At 36.6% G+C, this 24011-nt stretch overlaps 1 non-coding gene across 1 annotated transcript; it reads right to left on the bottom strand.

Annotated features, from left to right (window-relative positions):
* Window positions 1-22544: 22544 nt before the first annotated feature.
* Window positions 22545-22649, bottom strand: LOC122496351. The gene has a single exon (XR_006300779.1). It is a non-coding gene; the product is annotated as a U6 spliceosomal RNA (small nuclear RNA).
* Between the last annotated feature and the right edge of the window lie 1362 nt (window positions 22650-24011).

Here is a 24011-nt window from a genome sequence, read left to right on the forward strand (position 1 = left end):
CCAAATAGTGGCAGTACAGTTTTAAAGCCATGTGGTTTAGGCTGACACAGCTACTTTGTAATTCCACCATATAAATGACACTGCTCTGGATTTTCAATATTTCATTTTATGCTGATTCCTTGAAAAAGCAACTCTTTTGTGAATGATAATGTGACTGCTTGTCTGCCTGATGATTGTTTTTCTGTATGGGGAAAAAATGTAATTTAGTGCAAAGCATTAATCATATCTTAGGCTATTTGTACCTGAACATGAAAGGTGTACATCTTAAGAAAATCCATCATGATTAGAGTGAAAAAGAGACAAAAAGCAATGGCATTAATGTGACCAAGGACTTTTTCGCCATAAATTTTGAGATCAAAGATATTATATATGATTCTCCAGAAGGTTACCTGATCTCCAAGCACTCAGGCTAATGAATGGTTCTATAGTGATTTTATGCTGTGTGTCTTTAACAGCATCTGACCTCTTGTTACTTTGCTGTATTATCCAGGGTGTCTAGGACCATGCCAGCCATGAAAATACCACTTCTTCATTTTGTTCTTCTTCATCTTTTCACCATGAAAATGAATGAAGAAATGCATATATAACCTTTATGGTCATGATAACAAACTCATCTTTTATTTCTCTGTGTAATCTGTAATATCAAACTATGTGTTTCCAACCTCTCTTGTCTATACTTGCTGCCAAAGAGGGGCTTAGATAATAAGCCTCATAAAGTAAGCACTTCAGCACATATTATTGCAAAGATTATTTCTGGGATTATATATTAAAGTAAAGCACACTGTCTTTTATATTCCCATGAGTATATCTTTCAGCTTAACTGACGTTTTTAAGACACATCTCTGTGTGTAGGCACTATGAAGACACCAGAAATACTAAGACAGTAACCTAGTCCTTGCTCTCAAGGAGCTCGTAGCATTATAACCAAGACAGGTATGTAAACAAACAAAAAATAGCATACAGGCCCAAACTTGTATTAACGCACTTAATTTGTATACATTTAGCCTAGAACCCATTTTTACTACATTTAATCAATGATTAGAATATCCAGTTTGTACATCCTTGTACCAAAAGCATCGTTGCTTTTGTGAATGTTTCTCATCTTGATTATGGTCACAGGATATAGGAAGGGTCTTTTTGGGTGATTTCTTCATCACTGCTGTAGGAGTTTTTGTAATAGCCAGTAGTCTCATTGTCATAGTCTTCAGTTTTATAATCCCTCTTCTTGGACCTTGGATTAATGCTTGGCGAATACTAAGAGTTAAGTGAACACTGGTTAAATGAATGAAAGTTCTCCCATATTTTCACTTCTAGTAAGCTTGGCTGAAGCACCCAAGAACACATGTGTATATAAATAAATACATTAATAATATATATACATACATGCACACACATATGATATTATACATCATTATTATATCCATTATTATCATCCACCATTACATGTATATATATATTTTTGCCATTCTGCCATTGAAAAAATATACAGGAAGCATCATGCATCTAAAATAGACTCAATTTGTGATTTTAGATTTCCTTATAATCTAATTCTATGCTATAAATAACTAAATAATAGTACTTTTAAGCAGTTATATCAATCAACATCATTATAGCTTTCCTACGGGAAACCATAGCAGTAAAATGTGGCAAAACTAGTAGATCAGCAGTCTGGACGAGCAGTAGTTTTTCTGTTCTCTAACACATAACATTATGAAAATGAGCCTGACTGAGCAAGCATAAAGGAAGGACTATGAATATTAGGTTATTTATCATAAAAGTCGATCCTTATGATTGCTTTTCTTAATAAAATGTTCTGTAACATAATGAAATATGCATAAATACAGAATGAATGCTCCATTTCAAAGAATGTCTATAGAACTTGTGGGAATAATTTAGCAGATAGACATAATTAATGTGATAGCTGTTGGATAACTTTGACTTGGATATTGCAGATAATTGTAGGGGAAAGGGTTTAGCCCAATCATGGTTTATGTTTCAAAGGGAGCTTGGAGAAATGACTACTTAGCAGTGGAGAGTGAAAGAGAGACTCTGGCCATGATTAAATAGATATAAAAGTGAATAAATTCAGCTATCTTCTTCATAAAAATATTTCTCTTACTAGTACAAAGAAAGACCAAGACCTGTTAAGGTCCATCATTCTTTATTATGTATTCCTTTTCCCTGTTTCTTGGAAGTACTGTTTTCAATTTATCATGGAACTTACAAATTTTTGTTAGAATTAATTTGGGTCTCATCTAATATAACTGGAAAATACAAACATATTTTAAATAGTGTTAAATTAATTAAACAAGGAGGACTGGTTCGAATGATGTGGCACTAATATCATGGCGTCTCGGAAAGGAAAGCGAAATCATCAGCCTATAAATACCTCAAGGTTATGGTATCAAAACCTAAGGACAGCCAGTGAGTCATGAACAGCCAGCTAGGCTTTAAGCTGTAGCCAACCAATTTTCTTACTTTGCTTCAGTCTTTTCTCTATAAAGGTTTTTCCCTAGCAGCCATTGGCAGTGCTCCTGACCACTGTCGGTTGGGCACTGCCCAAGTGAAATCAATTCTTGCTTGATTTAAATTCTCAACTTTTAATATGCTTCATTATACCTTTTAATGATAATAATGCAATTTTGTGATTTCTTTTTAAAGAAACTTTAGATATACAACCTACGATGATCTTAGTAAAATAAGAGACTGGGAAACTGGGGAGGAGAAGAGCCACATGGATCTTATGACGTCAGATCAGAGCAGTGACCTGATGAAGGGCATCGTTTATGAGCTCTCGGTAAACACCAGGCTTCATGATGAGTATGTTCATGGTTTTGCTGTGGTCACACCAGCACATTTTAATCACCCGGGTGAAACTTTGTGGTTTCCTTGGTGGTACAGTAATCCTGTGGCATGGTGGCCAGCCTCTGATGTGTCCTCATATTTACTCTTGTGGGCGTTTGTGACGTAACTTCATGGAGAGCCCAGCTAACTCTTTTCTGGGCTGCTTTCTGTTTCTACTTGCACATAGTAAATGCAATTCTGAGAGCGTGAACTTCTGGATTCCTGAGGAATCCTTCTTCTGACCAAAGGCCTAAACTCCACATGAAATTAAAGCTCCAGAAAACACCATAAAATCAGTTGAAATAAATTCATCCCTTGCTGTATTTCTGAGGGGATGTACGTGCCTTATATTCCATCCTGCTCTCACCGATCTTCCTTTTAATCCTGAGAGACAGTTTTACATTTGGCTTAAGTGACAAGGAGGTTATGGGGTAAGAATTAGTTAGAAAGAAGGCCTGTCTTCAATGACTTTATACAACACAAATTTTTAAGATCACTTTTTAGGATAACAACTTTTCCTTTAAAATTTTACAAGAAGGGAGCAGTTTAATTTCAAGAAGATGCACTTGACATTATATTACTTGTGTTGTGCCAGTAGTGTCTCCAGAATTTGACACCCTACACAGAACTCCTTAGGATGTTGGTATCATTATTGTCCCCACAGTACACTTGGAGCAGCTGAGGCCGAGTGGGATATAAACCTTGTCTAAAGTTTCTTGGCTCATTAGTATCAGAATTTAGACTCAAACCTAAGCTTGTTTGCTTTCAAAATCGCATTTGCTTTTAAATTGCTGTGCCATACTGCATATCAGCCTTCACTTATGGTGATTTATACTGTAACTCATTGGATCAGCAACCCAGATTCACCACTGGGTTAATAAGCAAAGCAAGTGAGTTTCTGAGTTTCAATTTTCTACTCAAGAAAATGTGTAATATGATATCTAACATGTAAGATTATTTTCAAGCTAAAGTTGTTAACAGACATAAAATGGCTAGCTCCTATTCTGGCACCAAGTTCATGTCCAAGAAATGTTTGTTGTAACTTGATAAAAAAAAAAATATTTGTTCTTGTCTTCTTCTCTCGCTTACCTGTCCAATCCATAACCTACCTTGGTTCAAATTTTGTGCAACTCAAAGCAGATAACTTGGTGATATTGTCATGACCAGTTTTTATCCCCTCCATTTGGAAAGATCAAAAATAGTTTATACAAGGTCTTTATACAGGGAAATGCTTCTTATGCCTGAAGATCATCATGAGCCAGGTGCTGTGGATTTATAGAGAAGGTATTAAATCAGGCCCAGAGGCAAGAAGGAAATTTGTTACAGTAAAGAGGCCTCAGTGGAAGAGATGGCACTTTGAACTGAGCCTTAAAGAATAAGCCCCACAACAAGTGGAGAAAGAAGTAACTGCTTTTCATATCATGGAACCCCCCAAACCCCCCACCCCGAGGCAAACACCTGATCAGTCATTGAGGAAATCAGCTGGCATCCAGGGCCATTCCAAGGTAAGAGACAGGGAGGATGTAGTAGGAGATAGTGACCTTAAGACAGGAGAAAACTTGAGCCACCTGGGTGGCTCAGTCAGTTAAGCGTCTGATTCTTGATTTTGGCTCAGGTCATGATCTCACAGTATGTGGGATCAAGCCCCATATTGGGCTCCACACTAATAGTGTGGAGCCTGCTTGGGATCCTCTCTCTCTCCTTCTCTCTGCCCCTCCCCTGCTCACACTCTCCCTCTCTCAAAGTAAATACATAAACTAAAAACAAACAAACAAACAAACAAAAAAGACAGGAAAAAAACTTGATCTTGAGCAAATTTCAGTGCTTTGAAAAAATACTGTTCCTTATTTTATTTAAATTATGCCAATGAGCCAGTAAATGTTTTTCTTCTTGGTTACTTTTTAGTAAAAAAAAAATTTTGGAATATTTGGGTTTTGATCTTGTCAATTACTAAGAAATCACTTATTAAATGCAGCAAAGCCTAAATTTATTATATAATACCAATGAGCTGAAGGACAATGCCTGTTGAAAGATAATCAGTTTGCTGTTTTTTTTTTTTTTTCCAACCTGCCTGTATAAGGCCTTGTGAGGGTCACTTGTTCTTTTAGAGCTAAAAGATTTAAAACTATTTGTGATTATTCTGCTAACTGTCAGAGTTTGGGCATGTCAGTCTTGTACGTACAACGTAAAGAGAGGTTTTAGAAAAGATTAGTTATAATTCCCTATTTTATAATGCTTTAAAACTGCTTAGTTCAACCAGTTTTTCAAAACCCCCTAAAAAAGGACTTGCTGGCATTGAGAAATGCTTTTCCATCATTTGCTTTATCTTTCATAATTCATGAAACTCTGTGTGAATCCAGTATTTAAAAATATTTTTTAATTTTAAGAAATGTGGTATACCTTTTCAGTATTTCTCTTCCTTAGTTACATTAGAACCATGGGGGTTCTGGGGCTCATAAAGTTACATATTTGAACTTAACCTTAAAGGGAGAGAATGAAAAGTAGATGGTCAAAGAGATTCATTCCCTTTCTCTAGAACAAATACTATGTTATGTAACTAATTGAAACTAATTGAAACAGATACTGCATTTCTCTAAAAGCAAACTTGTATGTAGTTTATACACATTTAGGCTGTGCATTTAAAATGAGAAACTACTTTGAACTTCAAAAGTAATTTTCCCCCTTTGATAGAATAAAGGGAGACTCTGAGGTTGCTTTCTGTTCTATAAACACTTATAGCTTGAGATTTTTAAAAAGTATTCTCACAATCCAGTCTCCTTTGCTGAAGAAATTTAAAATCAGACAAGCGACTGCAAATTCAAGTAGACAGCGTTCAGCCTGCTTTCTTACAATCAGTGTTCCAGGCCACACAATAATCTATTTCATGCTGCTGTGTGCTGCAGTATTTTATCTTTTAATTGTCAAGTTTATGCTGGTAATTTCATTTCGTGGGAGTGGGTACTCCTTGACGCTCTATTTTCTTCCTGTTCATTGTCCTTGTACTAATGGAACAGTTGAGTGTTTATTAAATGTCTGATGAAGTGCGTTGGAGTGAATGTGAGCTTATGTGGCTTTCCCAAGCACATCATCTATTTATAAGATTTCTGGTTCTTATAGTTTGGCTTTCACTTTATAATATGCATCCATTTGTATATATGTTATAGTTAATGCAGTCTGACCTTTTCTTAGCCTTTCTCCATACCCCTATTCCAGTCAACTTCTTCTCATGATCAGTTAGATTACTTTATCTGTGTTACAGTAAAGAGGATACAAATGACTAAAGATTAGAAAAAGTCAAGTCCTGAAAATATAAAGTATGCCCAATGCATATAATCTAACATTCCCTTATTTGCGTCTTATTTGTGCAGCAAACCATGACCTAGGGAGTATTTAAAGATAACAAAGAGCACAGAAAAATATTTGGAAACTGTCATCATAGATGACCTTTGAATAACCTTGGGGTTGGGAGTTCTAGCCCCTATTGAGTCAAAAACACATGTATAACTTTTGACTTCCCCCAAACCAAACTTGTAATAGCCTGCTGTAGACTGAAGCCTTCCTGATAACATAAATACATATTTTTTATGTCACGTGTATTGTATACTGTATTCTTACAACAAGTAAGCTAGTGAAAATGTTAAGAAAAATCGTAATGAAGAGAAAATACATTTGCAGGTACTGTATTTATAAAAAAAACCAACCCACATGTTAAGTGGACTCCTGCAGTTCAAACCTGTGTTACTCAACTGTCAAGTGTATATTAGTTGTATCTGGGAACAGAAGTGGAGACAGTGTGTAGGAAATCTTTATTTCCAGTGTTCATAAGCTGATTTTGGGATGTATAAAGGCATTATAACATTATGGGTTAATACCTCCAGAAGTGTGAATTCTAAGAATTTTGTATAGATCAGCCATGTACCACATCCACATATCAGATCACAGTAGTCAGAATGCATGCAGAATGAATAGTTTGAAAAAAAGAAAACCTTAGAAATGATAATTATTATAAATGTATAACATTTATTGAAAATTTATTATATGCTATAAACTTGTAGGTGCTGTACATTTATCCCGCTTAATCCTCAAAGCAATCCTATGAAATAGAGATAATTATATCCTCTTTCACAAATGAAGAGATTGCTGCAGAGGAAAGTTTGTAATACATGTGTGAATAACCGACAAGTAGTGGTTCAGACTTTGAACCTGGGTGTTAGACTCCAGAACACAGACACCTAATTATTCCTCTAATCTCTGGTTGTGCTTGGTTGGCCAGAAATCTCTCCCTTGTCTTCAGTCCTGGTGGTTGAAAATTTCTGTTAAGATGATTTAATTTTTATGTTTTGATTTCTTGAGTATAACTCACTTTTGCCTCCACCGAAGAATTTTCAGTGTGTAAAGTTCATGTCCAGGTATCTGTTCTTATTCTAGAAGACCACACACATAGGAGCTTAGGTTGAATTTGTAATTATACCAACACATATCTTGGAAATTGGTTATAAAAAATTAATTAATTAGTTAATATTAACAATATTAAACTCCATATTTTCCCCCTAAGAGTAGAATTCATAGAACAGCATTAATATCTGAGGATAGTTTTATTTAAATTTTTTTAAACATTTATTAATTTTTGAGAGACAGAGAGAGACAGAGCATGAGTGGGTAAGGGGCAGAGAGAGAAGGAGACACAGAATCTGAAGCACGCTCTAGGCTTGGAGCTGTCAGCACAGAGCCCGACGCAGGGCTCGAACTCACGAACTGAGAGATCATGACCTGAGCTGAAGTCGGACGCTCAACCGACTGAGCCACCTAGGCGCCCGAGGATAGTTTTACTTAGATAGGTTCTAGCCATTGTGTTTTTAATTCAATGTTGTTATGCCCTCCATTCCAAAAGAATCTCAAATGACTACCAACAATTTATATTTGGTGATCTGCTACAGTGTGAAGACAGTGGAATACATTTTTGCTCATGAAGCCCTTGTGAAAATCAGTCAACTCTATGCAATGTAGTAAACATTAGTTTTTAATTTAATGTGAGAAACTTGCTGCAATTGGAAATGTCTACAAAAAGAACAGAAAGATTGAGAGGGAACTTGAAAAATTAAGGTAATTACAATTTTGAGGCCACATTCGACTCCCACTCAAATATATATTTTTGGCATTAACGGGCTGTATTGTAATGGTTCCTTTATTGATTTTAAGTTTATAGCATAATACTTAGAAATTATGATTGGAGATGAAATACTGATTTGATGAATTTGCCTTTAAAAATGGCTAAATGTATAAATTTAAGTGTTTGTAAATTGAAAGTAAGGTTCTGAAAAATGGGTAGGTAAAACGGGAATCCTGAAATTAGATAAATGTGTGTGTGAACTCTGCAGTGTGGATTATTTTCTTACTCAGGTTAGTGAGCGTGGAAATCTTACACAGCCTATATAGTTACATGCGGTAACATTTGAAATAATAAAGCTATTGAGTCTGTGAGTCCTTGAAAAATCAAAAGGAAAGGAAAACTAATTACTATGTCTTATATATGGAATGGTTAACAGAAGGCTCCAGACAAAGTCTTTCTCTGATAGTACTTCCTATTTTGGGACAAACTGTTGCTACAGCAATCACTACAAGTGGCCATTATTGTAGTATGTTTTCAGTGGTATGTTTCATCTAGCCGTGTCAAAACAGTGTGGGAATAATCAAAGATTCATATTAAAGGGAAACATCTTAAGCATCACATTAGGTACTTAATTAACTCATGCAACAGCTTTGAGTGATGATACAATGGATGTCTGAATCAAGACTGTGTACTGTTAATAATTAAAGTAGCCATATTCTCCATCCTGACCATTCATGATTTAAAAGTCAGTTTATGGTTCTCCAGAGCTGTTGCTGAGCCCATGAATCTAGTCTGGGTCTTTTTGTTTTCACTGGGCATTTGCTTTTTAAATATCATAGCATTTGCAGCAGGGAGTGTTTCCTGATGTAATATATGGAGAAAGTAATAGATGATTGCAGGATTAGTGGCTAGAAATAATTAAAATGACACTACTAAGCTCTGTCCTTTCACGGAGAGAACTCCAATTAAGCCACATCTCCTTTCCATTATCACCCTACTGCCAATTAAAATCTGATGTATTTTGTCAGTTTTATACAGACGAAGCTTTTAGTCTTTCATACGCTCAAGAATTTACATTCTGGCAGGATTATAAAGGGCTCTGTCATTTAAATTTTATATGCCTATAAAAGACTCCACTCAGACCTTCCTTTTCTCACTTCCCAAACTTCTCTCATTGTCACCAATATTAAAAAATGTCTTTTATTGTAACAGCAGTGTGGTGCTTGTTAATGTTTAACATTTACTTTTTCTCAGAATGCAATTATGTAAGAAAGATAATTTCAGAATAAACACAAAGTACATAGTATACTACTAAGAACTCTAATTTATACAGTGTATCTTTTTAGGCATCACAGTTTGGTGTGGGTCAAGTGTAAGGCAGAGTTGCCTTTAGTCTGCATTCTTTTAGGCAATGGAGACAGAGAAGGGCAGATATTTATTATTAGGGGCTGGTATATTTAGTATTTATCTGCAACTATGGTAGAATAATTTTTAGGGAACTATGGGTAGTAGAGAAAAAATATGAAGGGAGGAGTCTTTCAGAATTATACATAGATTTAACCTACGTAATTGCAGAAAAATGGTAGTAGAGAAGCACCGTGACATGTTGGATGGAGGTATGTTCTGGAAGTGAGCAGTCCTGATTTTGAATCTCCAGCTTTGTGTCCTACTAAATTGGAGGCATTTTTCAGGTTATATATTCTCTCCCAAGTATCAGTTTCCTCAGTTTTGATAAGAGGGTGGTAATATGCAGTCCGAGGCTTTGTGAAAAGAATAGACACCAAGCACAGCAAGGAACAGATACCAGATACTTGGTAACTGGTAATAATGTTGCTGGGTTGTGGTTGGCATTCTGCAGTTCTATTAGCTGAGTGATTTCCAGTCCCAGATGTCCCATGTTGCTTCTCACCCTTATCCTAGAAGCAGCATCATATGGGCTCTCAGGAAACATTCTACTGATGTATCAAAATTTTAACTTAATCACCAGGAAATCACTTGAAAGAATAAAACATTATACAAACAAAGATAAACAAATACTCATCTCTCTGTTCTCTTTGTCCATTGATCTCTTTCTCTTCCCTAGTTATTGATGTAGATAATAGAAAAATCACTATGGAGGACAAATACACTGAATCTACATTCAACTTTGAAGAGAATTGTAGCAGAAGTGAAATCTGTGAATATAGTGCCTTTAATATTTGAAAATCAACTGTTTTATCCTTCTGTTAATAATACAGATATACATGTTTGAAACAACTCATAGCTTGGTGGTCTCTTTGTTGTTCTTTGATTTACTATTGTTTCTCAAATGAAACCTTTTGTACTTGAAAGCTGATTGCAGAATATTCTTGCTTTTTTGGCATACCAGAAAATGCTCGATATTAGTAAGCTCTTTGGTAAATATTGTAAATGATCATGTTGCTACTGAAGAGTCATTTATTTATTCCAGTGAGCACACAAATAAGTCTCTTGTTTAAAAAAAACTCTCTCAGGGGCTCCTGGGTGGCTCAGTTGGTTAAGCGTCTGACTTCAGCTCAGGTCATGATCTCACCGTCTGTGACTTCGAGCCCCGCGTCAGGCTGTGTGCTGACAGCTCAGAGCCTGGAGCCTGCTTTGGATTCTGTGTCTCCCTCTCTCTCTGCCTCTCCCCTGCTTATGCTCTGTCTCTCTCTGTCTCAAAAATAAATAAAAACATTAAAAAAAATTTTTTTAAGAAGAAACTCTCTCTTGAGCCCACTTTGTTTTCCCAGTCATGCTCCTTACCTCTATGGCTTTTTATAGGAAAATTATTTGGAAAATTCGTTCAACACTCAGCGACTCCACTTCCTCTCCTGTTATTTCCTAAGTCCTATATAATCATGTTTTGACCCTATGGTTTCCATCAAAATATCTCTTATAAGTATCAGCAAAGTCCCCCATGTTGCCAAATTAAGTGGTTACTTCTTAGTGTTCCCTTACTTGACCTGTCAACTTCATTTGACACAGTGATTGGGCTCTCTTAATTAGAAAAACACTTTTCTTCTTTAGCTTTCAGGATATCACTCTCTTGTTCATATTTATTTCACACTATTGCATTCTCAGTTTCTTTGCTAGTTTCTGTCCATCTTCCCAAATGAGGGCTTGGTCCCTGGGCTCAATCTCTTTTCTATTTCTACTCTTACCCTAGAAACCTTACCTAAGGAGTCAGCGACTCACCAATGAATACCTACATCCTGAATCTTTCTCCCTCTCCCTTAAACTACAGACTTGTTTATGCACCCGCTTAACTGATGTTGTCTCTCGAATGACTGTAGCGTATGCTAGTTAATCTTCTGCCTTTCCCATGCTACCTCCTTCTTTTGTACCATTCCTCATTTTAGTAACAGGAATTCTGTTCATCTAGTTACTCAGAAAAAAAAATTGGAGGCCTCCTGGATTTTCATCTTTCCTGTCCCATCTTAGATTCTGTTAGTCCTACCTTCAAAATATATGTGAATTCTGGTGCTCCTTGCTACTTGGAGTCTAATCTAGAGAACCATCCACTCTCATCCTGTGCGTTACACCAAGCTAGTATGTCTCCTTGCTTCTACAGCTGCCCCTGTGCAAGTTAGGGTAGGTGGCCCTCATGTGCTGTCCTCACAGCTTCCTTTGGCTTTCCATCTCATGTAGTGAAGTATCTAAAGGCCTTGCATTGGGGTGCCTGGGTGGCTCAGTCATTTGAGCGTCCCGACTTCGGCTCAGGTCATGATCTTACAGCTTGTGAGTTCGAGCCCTGCATCGGGCTCTGCTGACAGCTCAGAGCCTGGAGCCTGCTTCGGATTCTGTGTCTCCCTCTCTCTCTGCCCCTAACCCACTCACATTTTGTCTCTGTCTCTCTCAAAAATAAACATTTAAAAAATTAAAAAAATAAATAAAGGCCTTGCATTGCTTCCACGGCCTGGAACGATCTGCCCTCCCCCTCTTTTCTCAGTGACCTCATCTCTTCTCTTTCCTTTCTCTGCTCCAGCCTCACTAGCTCTCTTGCTCTTCCTTAAGTAGGGCAAGCCACTAAGCACTTCACCCTCTGAGGGCCATGGCCTTTGCTCTTCCCATTGTGTGCAGCATCCTTTCCTCAAAAGTCACTTGGCTCATGCCCTCATTTCTTCCAAGTCGCTGTTCAGATGTCAGCTTGTCTCTGAACTCGCCCCCCCCCCCCCGAACGTCCTATCACAAAACCTCGCATTTCAATTTGCCACACCCTATTCCCCTTATTCCAATTTCTTTTTTCTCCAAGGCACTTATTACTATAATATATTACCATTAATATCTGTTCATTCTTTTAAAATTTTCTGCCTACTCCATTATGATATAAGTTTTTGGGAAGCTTGGGCGTTATTTGTACTACTGAATCCCAGTGCCTTGAACAGAGCCTTTAAATAGTAGGTACTCAACAAACATTTCTTGAGAGAATAAATGAAATGTAGATTACTATTTTGATTTGTAAGAAAGGACCTAAGGACCATTTGTAAGAAAGGACCTAATCCAAACTTAGGGAATCTGGAGAGTTTTTTTTTTTTTTTTTTAAAGAAATGACTCTAGCCTAGACCTAAAAGATGTGTAGGAGTTAACCAGATGACAAAGAAGAAAAAGAACGCTCCAGATGGAGGAAAGGAGTGTGCTCGAAAGAATGGTGTGCTTGAAGAATTAAGGCAGTTTATTCTAACTGGAGAGTCATTTGTATTTGGGGCAGCGAGTGGGAGTGGTGAGTGGCAGTGGATAAGGTTGAAGACATAAGTATAGAGGACCTCACCAGGAAGGCTTTGTGTGCTGAACCAATGTGTTGGGAGTTTTACTAAAGAAATGGCTACACCTTAGGGTTTTTAAGGAGAGAAGTGACATGCATTTTAGAAAGATCACACCAGCTACCATGTATAAAATTGATATGGGAGAGAGAAATAGGGGAGAGAAGACTAGATACGGGGACGCTATAGAAATGTGGGGGAGAAATCATGGCTCCTGCCCTAGAAAGTGGCAGTGGGGTTAAAGAGCAGTGGCTGGCATCTGAGATATTTATGAGCTTATAATTGGACGTGAGGATAAAGAAAATGGAGAAATCAAGAATGTTTTATAATATCTAAATGTGTATTTGTGCTTAAACAGATAAAATTATAGCATTCCCAACCTTTTTTTTTTTTTACATATCTGAATTTCCAGTAAATTCCTGAGACACCTGTAAAAGATACGTTTTGCAGTATCCTATGCATATTTTCCTTGTAAAAGAATCGTAAAACTGGAATAATATTTGTTTATAGAGAATGGATGAATTATGATTTGTTTGGAATAAAACCCATCCCAATGGACTGAAGCCTTAATTTGTGCAAAGTGTTCTGCTATTGGACTGCAAAAAAGTATAAGAAATAACAATTTTTCTTAGTGAGTGTAAATGATAAAAATAGTTGTTGATTTGATCATTTCTATCTTAAATATTTCAGTATTGCAGAATATCAAGAGGATCTAGAAAGTCTAGTCATCTTCTTTATTTGGCTCAGCAGTGTGTTTCGTATTTTGAAAAAAAACTCCATGTGACTTTCATAATGGCGGGTACCATTAATTTAGCCCTGTGTGTCAAGCATTATATGAAGTGTTTCACATGCATGTTGTTTCATTCAGTCTTACTACAGTCCTATGAGGGTAGGTACTATTATTGTCCCTATTTAAAAAAATTTTTAATGTTTATTTTTGAGAGAGGGAGGGAGGGAGAGAGAGAAGTAGAGCATGAGCAGGGGAGGGACAGAGAGAGGGAGACACAGAATTTGAAGCAGGCTTCAGGCTCCGAGCTGTCAGCACAGAGCCCGACACAGGGCTCAAACTCGTGAACCATGGGATCATGACCTGAGCTGAAGTCGGATGCTTAACCCACTGAGCCACTCAGGCGCCCCTCTTTACTTATGGTTTTAAAAGTGTACCTTGAAAACTTTATAAAAATAAACAAATAACCAGATCAGTATGAAATGAAATTGGTTCTTCACTGTATACAGGGCCCAGCTTATTAGGATTAGGATCAAATTCCATGGGTACAGTGGAATTTTATAACATAAAAGTTGCTAGGGTATGCAACAGCGTGGATGTACTTTGAGGCCATCATGATAAATGAAATAAGCCAGTCACAGAAAGACAAATAGCTTGGGATTCCATTTATAGGAGCTACTTAAAGTAGTTAGAAGCCCAGAGACAGAAAAGGGGAGGGTAGTTTCCCTGGGGGCCATGGGGAGGAAGAATGAGGAGTTGGTGTTTAATGGGGAAGGAGTTTCATTTCTATAAGATGAAGTGTAATTTGATATTAAAAAAATATTTTTTAGTGTTTATTTTTGAGAGAGAGAAAGAGAAAGAAAGAAAGAGCGAGGGAGGGGCAGACAGAAAGGAAGACACAGCATCTGAAGCAGGCTCCAGGCTCTGAGCTGTCAACACAGAGTCCGATGTGGGGCTCAAACCCATGAACCGTGAGGTCATGACCTGAGCCAAGTGGGATGCTTAACTTACTGAGCCACCCAGGTGCCCCTATTATTCCTGTTTTATATGGGAGAAAAAAGCTGAAGCTCTGAAAGGCTAAGTTAACTTGCCTTATATCACATAATAAGTAAATGAGCCAGGTTAGAGTTTCCAGTGTTGTGTGACTTCATATCCTGCTGTTCCATTGAACCTGTGCCTGTCTTGATTTCCTGGGGTGTCCAAAGAAGCCTGGAAGCAATGTGGATTGACCAGTAGCTCTTCAGCAAAGTCTAGAACTTTGCACTCATCCATCAGTCCTTGTAATAAGTGCCCCTTAATTTTTCTAATTATAACTCATCTCTCAATTAATAATAATGTATTTTATTGTGCTTTGCGTCCACAGATTTATGTGTTCCTTTCAAGCTCCTCAATTGCTTCTGCATAGCTAAGCAATACTTACTCCATTTCTTTAATCTGACAAATGTGAAAATCAGCAATAGTGTGGGGACCCTTAACTTGCAGTGTTCCCTGTGTTAATTTCTTTTTAAGTTTCCAGTGCTCACATTTTCCTTGCATTTAATATGCATCATAAAAGTGTCTCTTTGGCAAGTTCATTGCATATGCTCTTTGATTGCAGTTAGAGCCTTTGGAATTGCTGTTAGGCATAGTGGAAATAATTAGCAGTTTAGGCCTATGCTGATTTTAGAACAAATAACTGCAGTTGGTTAGTTTCTCAAATAACTTAATTATTGTTAATCAGTGTCTTAATACGATCCTCTATAGCTGTGTAGTTGAAGGGTAACAACTGCCCACTCAGCACATATTTCCCTTTCTCTGGGGAAGAATAATTTCATGTCTTTTACAGCTCAAAGCAGATAAAGATAAGCTTTTGGTGTGTCTGTAATTTTAAAAGGAAGTATTTAGTAATTTGACAGAAAACAATGAAGGACATTGCTCACTTTTTTTTTTTTTTTGTGAATATTCAGAGTTGCTGGATAATAACAGTGACCTTAAGTGACAAATAGCCTACGTAATAAAGTTAACTTGAGGTCTTTCTATTCATTCATTCGTTGAAAATATTTCTTTTGAAAAGCAAAGCGTTTAATAAACTTAAGCAAAGGGAAACTAGAGGCATCTTTCCCCAACAATCAAATTAACAAGGAAAAAAAAAAGGCGAAAACTGGTTAATCTGTTGTGTTTGGATTAAGAGAAGGTACATGGGCACCTGTGAAGTAATGCTCAGTTATGGGTGAAGTGTAGAGATTCTCAATGACGAAGTCATTAGTGGGATATGGACATGTGCACTGAGTGGGGCTTTAGGAGTTCACGTCTCCCACCTCCAGTACCTGTAGGTGGATTCGTGTTTTGGGATACAGATGTATAAACAAATCTTCCTCCTTTATGTGACAGAAATGATGTCTGCTAATAGTTATGTAGATAATCTTTACATATATTCTTTGTATGGTATTTTTGATATTTCCTAAATTCTTCATCAGGAGTTAGATATCTGTGAGTAGCATTAGTAGCAAATGCTATGTGTGCCTAAAAAATGAGTTAATATCATTAGTCTATTGAGAAACGTATGTAATACGAACTGTCTATATTTTTAAACTTGCCCGGATATTTGGCTGAAAATTATTCTCCTTTACGTTTTTGTTTTTATTTTTACCCTTTTACTGTTTTATTTTTTTTGCAACTTTGTTGAAGTATAATTGATGTTCAATGAACTGGACATTTTTAAAATTATATACTTTGGTGTTTTGACATATGTCTATCCCTATGACACCATCATGACAATCAAGATAATGAACTACCTATAACCTCAAAGTTTTCCTCATGTCCATTTGTAACCTATTCTTTGTTCCATGCCTGTGTTCAGGCACTATATATTTCCTATATATCACTATAAATTAGCTTTCACTTTCTAGAATTTAAAAAAAAATTTTAATGTTTATTTTTGACAGAGAGAGAGAGAGAGAGAGAGCGAGCGAGCATGAGCGGGGGAGGGACAGAGAGAGAGGGAGACACAGAATGTGAAGCAGGCTCCAGGCTCTGAACTGTCAGCACAGAGTCCCACGTGGGGCTCGAACTCACGAACCGTGAGATCATGACCTGAGCCGAAGTCGGAAGCTCACCCAACTGAGCCACCCAGGCGCCCCTCGCTTTCTAGAATTTTACATACATGGAATCATACAGTATGTACTCCTTTTGTTTGGTTCCTTTCACTAAGTGTAATTATTTTGAGATGTATACATTCTGTATCAGTAGTTCATTTTTGTTGTTGTTGTGGAATAGTGTTTCATTGTGTATTGTATATGCTACTATACCTTTATCCATTCTGCTGCTGACGACCATTTGATTTGTTGGCAGTTTTGGGCAATTCCACTAAAGCTGGTGTAAACATTCACGTTTGTGTGGACTTAATGCTTGCATGTGTCTTCATGAAACACTGAAGTGTGGAGTGGCTGAGCAACTATTTAACTTTTAAGAAACCAAAAAGACTTTGTAACTTAGTTGACTTGGTCAGTTGGGGCTGCTATAACTAAGTGGCATAGACTGAGTGACTTAGAAACAGACATTTATGTCTCAGTTCTGAGAGCTAGAAGTCCAAGATCAAGATGCCAGTATGGTTGGGTTCTGGTGACTCCTCTTGTCTGGGTTGGAATGCCTCTCTCTCCTTGTATCCTCACATGGTGGAAAGAGTAGAAGAGAGCTCTTCTGGGTCCCTTTTATAAGAACACTAATCCCATTCATGAGGGCTCTGCTCTCATGAGCTAATCATTTCCCAAGGACCCCACCTCCTAATGGCATCACATTGGGAGTTAGGATTTCACCATAAGAATCTGGGAGGAAAACAGACGTTCATTCCATGAGAGTAGTTGCCCATGTAATAGTTCCCACTAGTAGTGTGTGAAAGTTCTAATTGTTGTACATCTTTGTTAACACTTGTTACAGTTGGTCTTCCTAATTTTACTTTTTCTTGTGTATGTAATGTAACTCATCAGATAACCAGTTGATCCAGTACCATTTGTTGAAAAAAACATTTATTTCTCCATTGAATAACACACTGAACTCACATCATTTGAATGTGTATTTATGGAACTCTTTGTGAACCTTCTGTTTTGTGCCATTAAGGATACATTTCTCTCTTTGCCAGTACCCAAATGGATTGATTACTGTTGTTTCATAGTTAGTCATGAAATCAGGGAGGGTAGGTCCTCAAGCTTTGTTTTCGTTATGTTAAAATATCTTTAGTTTTTCTAGATCCCTTCCATTTTAGCCAAAAATTTTAAATTATTTATCATTTTCTGCACATAACACATTACCGCTACTGCTGAAAGTTTGATTTGGATTGTACTGAATCTGTAGATCAGCTTGGCGAAGAGACCTTTTAAGCAACATCAGGTCTTAGAACACATGAGCGTGATATATCACTCCATTTATTTAGGCCATCTTTATTTTTGCTCAGCAATATTTTTTATTTTTTAGTGTATACATCTGGATATCCTTTCTTTGAGTTGATGGTAAATATTCTCATGGTTTTTGTTGCAACTCTGTATGGAATTGAGTTTTAAATTTCATTTTTCAAATTTTTGTTACTAATGTATATTTAATTGGCTTCTAATATGGTAACTTGTATTCCATGACCTTGCTAATTTCACTTGTTACTTTTAGTAGTTATTTTGTAGATTCTCTGTTAATATCTACATAAATAATCATATCATTTCTATGCAGAGAACTTTTTTTTTCTTTTCATTATCTATTTGCTTTTAATTTATTTCTTGCTTCTTTTATTACATTGGTTCTGACCTCCAGTGCAGTGCTGTATATAAGTGGTAATAATGAATGTCATTGCTTCCTTCCCAATCTCAAGCTGAAAGCAGTCAGACTTACTAGTGTAGGATTTGTTTTTTAATGATGCTTTTCTTCAGTTTAAGTAATTTACCTACTCTTCATAATGTGATAAGAGTTTTTATCAATAAGGCATCTTGCATTTTGTCAAATGCTTTTTCTGCTTGTATTGAAATAAGAGTATTTTTTCTTACTATATCAATATGCTAAATTATATAGATTGATATTTGAAGTTTTTAAAAGTTTACTTATTTATTGAGAGAGAGAGAGAGAGAGAGAGAGAGAGAGAGAGAGAGAACGAACACAGGAGAGGAGGGGCAGAGAGAGAATCCCAAGCAGGCATTGCTCTGTCAGCATAGAACCCAATGTGGCCCTTGATCCCACAAGCCGTGAGACCATGACCTGAGCTGAAATCCAGAGTTGGATGCTCAAGTGACTGAGCCACTCAGGTGCCCTTGATATTTGAATATTAAATCAAGATTGCATTCACAGCACAAACCGTACTTGGTTTTAGTATATTATCCTTTATACAAAATAATTTGGATTCTAGTTACTAACATTTTGTAAGGAGTTTTTACATTCATCAGGCAAGTTGGCTTGTAGTTTTTTTTTTTTTTTGATTTTGGGATCAGAGTAATGCTATACTCATAAATGAGTTGGGAAATATTTCCTTTCCTATAATTTGTGTGTGTGTGTAATTGGTATTATTTGTTCTTTAAGTGTTTGATAGGATTCACCAGCAGAGTGATATGGGTCTGTAGTTTTTCTTGTGGGTAGATCTTAACTATGAATCAGTATCTTTAATAGATACTGGGCTATTTGGGTTTTCTATTTTTTTTTTTTTCCCTGAGCGAGTTTTGGTAGTTTGTGCTTTACAAGGAATTTATCCATTTCATTCAGTTGTCAGATTTACTGAGAGAATGTTGTTCATGATATTAATCTTTATTAATCTTTCAATATCTGTAGCAGTTTAATCTGTCTCAATTTTGGTAATTTATTCTTTTATTTATGATCAGTTCAGTCCTAAGCTTGTAAATTTTTTTCATCTTCTCAAAACCAATTCTTCATTTTATTGATTTTTTTTCTCTGGTTCTAATTTTTTTTTATTGATTTCCATTCTGATCTTTATTATTTTCTTTCTTTTTCCTAATTTGGGTTTATTTGTTCTGGGTTGTTGTTGTTGTTGTTTTGTTTTTTTAATTTCCAAGGTAGAAGTTGACGTCACCATTTTATGATCTTTATTCTTCGTAATGTAGGCATTTAGTCCTGTGCATTTCTCTCTAATCAGTGGCATCTCACAAATTATGTACCACATTTCTATTTTCCTACAATTCAAAAAAACTTTTTCATCAAATTATTATGCTGTATACTTAAACTTACACAGTGCTGTATGACCATTTTATTTCCATAAAATTAGGGAAAAAATGCAATCTCTTTTCATTTCTCTTGTCCTCTTTAATTTCTTCTTTGATGTGGGGATTATTTAGGTACATGTTGTTTAATTTCCCCATATTTGGTGTTTTCCAGGTATAGTTCTTCTACTCTTGTCTTACTCGATTGCATTGGGGTCCGAGAACATATTTTGTATGACTCTGATCATTTACAGTTTATTCAAACTTGTTTTATCTCCAAGAGTATGATCTCTCTTGCTTACTGTTTCATGTGAAGCTGAATAGAATGTGTATTCTTCTCAGGGGGACACCTGGGTGGTTCATTCGGTTAAATGTCACTCTTGATCTCTGCTCAGGTCATTATCCCAGGGTCATAGGATTGACCCCCATGTGGGGCTCTGTGCTGAGCATGGAGCCTGCTTGGGATTCTCTCTCTCGCTCCCCCCCTACTCAATTGCTCTCTCTCTCTCTCTCTATCTCTTTCTCTGTCTCTCTCTCCCAAAAAGAAAAAAAAAAAAAAGGAATGCGTATTCTTCCCTTACTGGATGAGATGTAAGTTAAACTGATTGGAAGTGCTTTCCAACTCTTCTGTATACTTACTGATTTTTTTTTGTATTTTCTGTCAATTTTTGAGAAAAGAAAGTTGAAGTATGAAATATCTCAATATAATTTTGTAGCTTTGCCTGTTTCTCCTTGCTGTTTGGTCTGTTTCTGTTTTAAGAATTTTGAAACTCCGTTATTAGGTCTGCTTGATGAGCTGACACCTTTATTATGATGAAAAGACCTTCATTATCCCTGGTGAAATATTTTTCTCTGAAATTTACTTTGTCTGTTGTTGCTATAGCCATGCCAACTTTCTTGTTACCAGTATTACTGTGGTGTACCTTTTTGCATAGTTTGAATTTTACAAACTACTCTGTCTTGATATTTGAAGTGAGGTTCTCATAGGTGGCTGTGGTTGAATCTTGCTGTTTATCTAATTATAAATCTTTTAATTTGGGTCACATGCCAATTATATTTAATATGATTTTTTGATACAATGAGATTTAAATCTGCCACCTTGCTACTTGTTATTTGTTTTTCATTTTTCCTATCTTTTCTCCCCCACTGGTCAGCTCTTTCTTCTTTTTTGCCTTTTTGTTTGACTAATTAATAATTTTAATGGCCCTATTTTATCTCCTTTGTTGTCTTGATAATGTAATTCTATACTGTACTATTACAAAAGTTGCATTATTGTTTTTACACACCTCTAAAATTTAACATAGTCTGCCTTCAGGCAATAGTTATGTCATTTCACATTTGGTATAAGAATGTTGCAATAGTATTTTTCCCTTTTGGCATTTGTGATATTGTTGTCATACATTTCATTGATATATAAATGCTGTAAATTCCTTGCTACATTCTTTTTTTTTTTAAATCATTTTCTTTTAAAATATTTAGATAATGGTGGGAAAAATGTTATATAGGCTCACAAAATTACCATTTCTTGTATGTTTACATTCTTTTATGTAATTATACATATTCATCTGATAAAATTTTCCAGTGCTTGGAGGGCTTCATTTAACATTTGTTACAGTGCAAGTCTGTTGCAAATGAATTATTTCAGTTTTTATGTGTCTGAATGAAAAAGATATTTATTTTATCTCATTTTTGAGAGATAGTTTGGGCATAGAATCCTAGGTTGACAGTACTAAAATGCTTGAAAGTATTTATTGAAATAATTTAGAGATATTGCATTGTCACTGATATGAAATCTGTCGTGCTTTGTTCTTCTCTGTGTAACGTGTCTTTTTCTCCTGGTGCTTTAAAAAAAAATTTTTTTTTTTAATGTTTATTTATTTTTGAGAGAGAGAGAGACAGAGTGTGAGCGGGGAAGGGATACAGAGAAAGGGAGAGACAGAATCCGAAGCAGGATCCAGACTCTGAGCTGTCAACACAGAGCCTGACGGGGGGCTCAAACCCGTGAACCACGAGATCATGACCTGACCTGAGGTCAGATGTTTAACCGACTGAATCACCCAGGTGCCCTTCTCCTAGTGTTTTTAAGACTTTCTCTACATCACTGTTACTGAGCAGTTAGATCATGATGCATTCTTTTGTAGTTTTCTTCATGTTTCTTGTGCTTAGTTTTTGTTAAGCTTTACATCTTTATTATTGTCAAATTTGGAAATTTTTAAGCCATTATTTCTTCAGATATGTTTTTTGTCCTCTTTTCCCCTTCTTTGAAGACTCTCATTGCACCTATATTATGCCAGTTAATATTGTCCCACAGGTCAGTGATGCTGTGTTCATTTTTGTTTTTAAGTCTTTTAAAACATTTTTTTTCTCAGTTTCATTTGGGATTATTTTTTAATGTTATTTTTCTAACCGAAGAATACAATGTTGACATACAACGTTATATTAGTTTCATGTATACAACACAGTAATTTGACGATTCTGTACATTACACGTTGTTCACCATGGTAAGTGCAGTTGCCATCTGTCACCGTACAATGTTATTACAGTGATTTGATTATATTCCTTGTGTTTTATGTTTCATCTCCATGACTATTTTATAACTGATAGATTGTACTTCTTGATCCCCCTCATGTATTTCATTCATCCCCCCTCCCCACTCATTTCCCTCTGGCATCTACCAGTTTGTACTCTGTATTTATGAATCTTTAAAAAAATTTTTGTTTAATGTTTATTTATTTTGAGAGGGGGGCGCATACAGCACTAGTAGGGGAGGGGCAGAGAGAGAGGAGAGAAAGAATCCCAGGCAGGCTCAACGCTGTCGGCACAGAGCCCGATGTGGGGTTCAAATTCCTGAAACTGAGATTGTGACCTGAGCTGAGATCAAGAATTAGAGGCTTAACTGACTGAGGCACCAAGGCGCCCTTGTACTTATGAATGTTTTTAAAAATATGGAATACTTCAGAAATTTGTGTCATCCTTGTGCAGGGGTTATGCTAATCTTCTCTCTGTTGTTCCAATTTTAGTGCATGTGCTGCCAGAGTGAGCAGTGAGATTGTTTATATTGCTGCATTTTCAAGTTCTGTGATATTTTCTTCTGCAATGTGTAATCTGCTATTAATCTTAACAAGTGTATATTTACTCTCAGATGTCGTAGTTTTATCTGATCTCATTATAGTTTAAAAAAATTTTTTTAAATGTTTATTTTTGAGAGAGAGAGAGAGAGAGAACACGAGTGGGGGAGGGACACAGAGAGGGAGACTCAGAATCTGAAACAGGCTCCGAGCTCTGAGCTGTCAGTACAGAGCCCAACGTGGCCTCAAACTCATGAACTGCGAGATTAGAACCTGAGCTGAAGTCGGATGTTCAACTGACTGAGCCACCTAGGCACCCTAACTCATTGTAGTTTTAATCATAAATTCAGTATGATCTTTTTTATATCTTCAAGGTGTTACTTAGCATGTTCAATCTTATAGTTTTTTGAACACATGGAATGCAATTGTAATATTCATTTTAATGTTCTTGTCTGCTCATTCCATCCTCTGTGTTAGCCCTGAGTCTTTTGATTTATCGATTTTTCTTCTCATTGTGTATAGTTATTTTTGCCCTTATTTAATGCCCGCTAATTTTTTTTTTAATTTTTTTTTTCAACGTTTATTTATTTTTGGGACAGAGAGAGACAGAGCATGAACGGGGGAGGGGCAGAGAGAGAGGGAGACACAGAATCGGAAACAGGCTCCAGGCTCTGAGCCATCAGCCCAGAGCCTGACGCGGGGCTCGAACTCCGGGACCGCGAGATCGTGACCTGGCTGAAGTCGAACGCTTAACCGACTGCGCCACCCAGGCGCCCCAATGCCCGCTAACTTTTGATTGGATGCCAGACATGTGATGTTTCACCTTGTTGGGTGCTTGAAAATTTTATGTTTCTTATAGTCGAATTTTGTTATGGAATGTGGTTATAAATTATTTGGATACAGTTTGATTCTTTCACATTTTGTTTTTGGCATTAGTCAGTACCAGAGTAGCATTTAGCCTAGGGATAATTATTTTCTACTTCTGAGGCAAGACCATTCTAAATCTTCTACCCAATGCCCCCAGGAATTATGAGGGTTTGTAGTCTGGCTCTTGATAACCAGTATTATTCTCAGTCCTTTCTGAGTGTCTATTCTTTTCTCTCTAATCTCTCTGTTGGCTTCCCTCTCCTCCCCCACCATCATCTGGTAGTCTCATTCCATGCATACTCTGCTTAATACTGAATGGAATCTTCATGCAATTCTCTGGAGTTTTCTCGTGCTTATCTCTTCTCTTTTGATACTCTGCCCTGTGAAATTTTGTGTCTGTTTTCCTGGTCTATCAGACATGCCTCCTCATCTCAGGGAATGTACTGGGCTCACCCCCAGGTTCCCTTGCCT

The sequence above is a fragment of the Prionailurus bengalensis genome, chromosome A1 (genome assembly GCF_016509475.1).
Source record: "Prionailurus bengalensis isolate Pbe53 chromosome A1, Fcat_Pben_1.1_paternal_pri, whole genome shotgun sequence".
In the NCBI taxonomy this organism is placed as follows: domain Eukaryota; kingdom Metazoa; phylum Chordata; class Mammalia; order Carnivora; family Felidae; genus Prionailurus; species Prionailurus bengalensis.